Raw genomic sequence first — 5470 nt, 5'->3', positions numbered from 1 at the left:
TGACCCATATCTCTTTTTCTTGACAAGCTGAGGAAAACTAACACTTGGACCAAAATTCAATGAGGTCTGAATTCTTCATTCTGTCCTCACAAAATACTGAGTTAAATTCGATACAGTTTAGAGGGTGAGTGGGTTTTAAGGGTGAGTTTATAAACATTATAAATGTTGTTGTTCCTGTTTCCATTTTCCCATAACACAGTGTATGAAGTCCTCTTCAAACATATGCATAAATTCAATCTATTATTATTATTATTTTATTTAAAGAATATCAGTCAAGGAGAGTGATAATGAAACAGTCACATAGATTGAGGATAAGAAGGGTGTGATATAGAAGAAAAGTGGTTGATGTGTTCATTGCACTTATTTTGGGAGGGCTATATTTAATAATAGCACTTTCCTCATGCTAGCAAAACTTGCCCTACTTTTCCAAAACATTCTAGCATAGCACTGAGTACTACAGCTCTGCTAGAATCACAGCCTATTAGGGCATGGCCCCATCATTTATGTGATTAGGAGAAAACTGCCAGAAAACCTGGATAGTATGGAGAATAATATCGATGACCTGACACATCATGATCATAGAATCATAGAATGATCTCTAGAGCCAAACCTTAACGAGTCCCTCTGGAGGCAGCACCTGAAATAACCTCTTTGGAATGAAAGGGAAAGCCACAGTCCTGAACATACAAAAAGCTCACTGTGCTTTCCAAGTCTAGGAATATTAACTTCAGTGTTCCTTAGTTCTGCTGTAAAACTCTTTCATTTTCTCTGTGACTTCATAGCCTGATTCCTTTGTGTAACGATTTAAATACCATATTAAGACAATATTGATGCTGAATACTCAAGAAGCCATGTACATCACCATTAGAGCAGCTTGTTCAACTTTCCCTCACCACTTTGTGTATAACTGTTGCTTTCAAGTTGACACATACCAAATCTTATATTATAATACATTACTTGCAATTGATGCATTTAAATAGTCATTTGCCTAGAACAGTAAATACAAATATCATAATTTATTTACACATATTAGTGTCAAAGGCAAAATCCACAGAACACATTTTATGAAACATCTGCAGTAAATATCATAGCAAGAATGCCTTTTGCCATCCTGCTCACTGAAAAGTTTCCGTATTTCACATTAAAGTCACCACCTTAAACATCCAAACCAAAACCTTAGCCTTAGCTCAGGAATTTGAACCTGACCTTCCCCTGCTCCTGAACAGTACATGCTACGCACTATGTCACACAGCTGTGCTATGTTTTTCTTGCTTTCCTTTAGTGATGAATCTGAGCAGTCTGCATATTAGCTGCAGTCACCAGGGTCACATCAATAACTGCAAGATGGGCAGACAATGATGCTTCTGGATTTTCTGAAAAAGAAAGAGAAACAACAGAACATAAACCAACCCATCTGGAACCTAAATCAAGGGTTGTTTTCCTTTAGCACATACACACACAGACCTTGAAAGGAGAACATTCCATCATTCTTGAGCTTTGCGTAATTCCTCTGGGTCCTTACAGAACATGCAACTATCAGAAGCCAAAATTCCCAAGTCACATAGACTATTATTGCAGTGCTTGGAAAGTTATCCCAATGAATAAGAGACAAACACTGGAAAAAAATAAAGAGCAAGATATCCCTATTCATTCAAAGGCTGTCCCACAGCTGCTTAAAGTTATAGGCTGATTCACTTGGCTTCTCTTGGTTTTTCACAGCTAGCAGAGACCTTGGATGCTCTGAGACCCTTGTATGCCAATCAAAACAAATTCTTAATAAACAAAGAAATCTTGCCTTTGAAATCCAGAGAGAATCATGCTGGAGAGCAGCAGCTATGCAATATTTTCTTTTCTGACAAAGCAGCAGTAACTCTCTTAAAAGAATTCAGAAAACGTCAAAAAAATATCCTTTTCTCGCCCTCCAAACTGGATTTTTTCCCCTATTATCTTCACAGAATGAGCTGTTTGTGAATAGCAGGAAAAAAATCTGTTTGATTTTAGCAGTGAGGAGTCAGGCAACATTTTGCATCGAGACTATTCCAGCACCTGCCTCAGCAGATGTTGTAACAGGGCTTCAAAGAACAATTGCTTCAGTTTTTACTCCTTTTAAGGTCTAAGGACACTCCACTTCTCATCATAGTTAGCTTTTGAAATCTTGAGTAATAAAGATAGTAAGCTGAGAGCAATAGGTTTAGTTTTCCTTTGGAAAAGTTAATTTTACTGCCAAGGTTCGAGTTTTGAAACACAAAAACAAAACTGGCGATTTAGGCTCCTGGAGTGTGAGGATACTCACAGAGTTTTCAAAAACTATTGGTAAATGGTGAACCTTGGGAGCCCAGATGCAACTGGAGTGAAGGGGTTAAGGGAAAGAGCAATCCATCTCATCTTAAATTTCTCTTTGCTTGCCTATTGCAGTAACGTGAGATTGCTGTTGATGACTTCCATTACAAAGTCTCTAGCAAACATAAAATCTCCTCATTTCAGATTTCTAATTGCCCAGGCCAGAAGTCTATATGCTGTCTGAACAGCTATTATGATTCTCATAGTCTAAAGGATACAGATGGCTCAGCTAAGAAAGACATCATGCTCAATTTACAGCTATCCATTGACTGAGATCAATACTAAAGTCTGAGACCTTGCTGCACATTGGTTATAAGGAGTTCGATGTGTCCTGGAAGAAAATGAACAGCACAAAGAGGCTGGGGTTTAAGGGAAAGCACAGAGAAGAAGGGGAGAGAGAGTCCAAAATGATGAGGAATAATGCATCCTTTGGGTAATAATGAGGAAATTGTGTTAAAGAACAATTGTAGACTGGCTATGACAAAGGTACGAGTAGAAAGAAATGTATTTGAAGGCAAAGCTTTTGGAAAGTCAAGAGGTTCAGTCACAGTACAAACATCTTTTCTCCCTCTTATCTCCTTTTTTGTCTCTCTTAAAAGGTGACCTCTCTCCAGGATATTTGCTGGAAAGCAGAGGTAAGGATTAGAAGGTGGCACAGGAGAGAAATACAGGGAGTAAGGAGTTAACTCCTCCACATCACCCATTGGCCAGGATTTTATGAATACCTGTTTTGATCCTGGAGAAAGGGATTACCCAATATCCAGGCCCTAACATCTCTGTGGCACTTTGCTTTAAAGGGGACATGTTCTGATTCATCAAATGGGTCCTATGGACTCCTATGTGTCTCAGTCTTTGCTTTTATCTTGACTGTTTAATCACTGTCTTAAGGAACAAATCAAACAAAAGAAAAAAAGGAAAACAAAAGGGAAAGACCTTATTTTTGTAGAGCATACCATTTCAGATCCCACATGGGTTTGCTTAGGCATTTCTGAAGCACTTCCAGCAGAAGGTAAAAGATACCAATGTTCCTAGTTACTTCTTTCTCTAGTTTGGTGACTGCTCAGTCTTTCAGTCATGCCTTTTGTGTTATCAACTACCCAAGGGATCTGTGAGGACTCTACTGAGTTGTGAATCCTACACCAGAGCTGCAGAGGGAAACATCACTTGGTTTTGGTGTGATGCTGACTAGGAAGCTGAAAGGAAGGATATGTTCTACAATGTGTCCATGTATGTGCACCACGGTTGATATATTTAAACTGGTTATTAAGGAATACATGGACAAATTTACATAGTGCTTCTTTGTGAAGTACCTGATCAGTTTGCTCTGAAAATGTTGGGTATACATGGTAGCACATGGGTTTACATTGTTAGCACATTGGTGAGACAGCCTTCAACATCTCACCCTTCTATGCCCATGCTGCACGCAAAAGAGCCACAGAGAAGAATGCAGATGTGCTGACTCAGCAAGCACGCCCCAAGAATCCCTCCATTGTAAAAATGGGCTCCAGGACTTGCCACTGATCTACTGCATTTAACCCTGTGCTCTGCCTTCACTCTGCATCTACTGCTGAACCCCAAGGCCAGGATTTGAGCGTGATGCCATGTTACCTTTTTACTATGGAGAATGATGCCTGAGAAAGAAACATGCATTCATCTGCAACATGCCCACAGGTTGTCCTTGTTTGGTAACAGAACTAGGTAAATGTTCATGTGTGACTTCCATGTGGCTCATTTATTTCATTTAGCATGTAATATAAACAGCTATATTTCAGCATATGGGTATATAAACACTTGTCCCAGTGGCTTCTAATGTGCACAGAGCTGTGAATTGTGCACAGCTATGAGCACTGCGGGAGATGCACGTTCACACTTGACCCTTAGCTGTCTCTTGTAAATTTGCAGTATAGGCAGTGGAGTCAAAACAAATCATTCATTTCTTCAACAGCTCCTCTGTCCCTCATGTGAAATTTCCTTTTAAGTGGCTGGTGATAAGTGCTGCCTGCAGGATGCCTGTTGATTTAAATAGGTTTGTGCCAGTTTTGTATAGCCCTGCATTTGAGCCGAAGTGCATGGTAATGTATGTGGGCAAAACCTGCCTGGAGAGTGGGAATAAGCAGATCTAAGAGTCCGAATGTCCACAATTGCCATTTCCCCTTTGAGCAAGCAATCAGCTGAGTCCTTCAAACTGCAGTTTTCTTCTGTTTTCTTCACGTTTAATCTCAAATCACTATTCAAATATAAAAAGGAACATGATCTGACAGTGCAACTCATACTTTTCAAATCTAGAAAGTGGCCACATGGGAGCTGAATAGCATTCATGCTGTAGTCCTGAATTCCACTTTTTGGTGGACAAGGTTTAGCAGCCATAGTGCTTATGGGAAAACATTTAGGTTCAGTTTCAGAAGCAAAGCCTAACAGAAAATGTTTCTTTTCTGCATGACCTTCGCTGTGCCTCCCTGCTCTCCTGTGTATGCTACAGCAACAGGGAGAACTGGGCCCAGAGGGGCACAGCCCAAATCAGAACAAGGCAAAAGAAAAATGGTATGTGGATAGATTAATTCAGACAGCAATCAAACTGTGTGCTGTTTGCCCTCCTCTTTGTATTTTAATTGAATGGTTTAAAATAATCTCCCCAACTTTAGGAGGAAATCTGTTTGTTTGTGTGTATTTGATCTGGTGTTGACTCTGTATTTCCAAACCCATTACCATGGGGAGATCCTGGGGTTCTTTAAGAAGAGGAGAGATGATGAAATGGGATGTAATACCCTGGAGCCTGGCAAAAAGTACTGAATAGAACTGGCCAATAGCCAAATGCATTAATTTCTAGCAGGATGACATTAAGTGAGACTGGCTGCACTTAATTGGGCATCTTTCTGATTAAATAAATAGATGAAAAAAACTCGGTGTACGTGCATGTGCATTATGTATTTCCACATGTATTTTGCCATTCTTAAATACTTTCCTCATTCCCAGCATCCTGCAGATTGCTTAAAGGTTATAATAAGGCTGGAAATCATAGAATGAAAGAGGAGAAGAGTCATGTCAAGATTATGTTTCTTTTCTTGTTCTGTGTCATCTAGAGCCAAATCTACCGCCTGGTTGCACTTGAGGAATGAACCTGGCCCAGTGT

This window comes from Melopsittacus undulatus, chromosome 4 (genome assembly GCF_012275295.1).
Source record: "Melopsittacus undulatus isolate bMelUnd1 chromosome 4, bMelUnd1.mat.Z, whole genome shotgun sequence".
Lineage (NCBI taxonomy): Eukaryota > Metazoa > Chordata > Aves > Psittaciformes > Psittaculidae > Melopsittacus > Melopsittacus undulatus.
The sequence above is the reverse complement of the archived record's forward strand: the minus strand, read 5'-3'. Positions refer to the sequence as shown.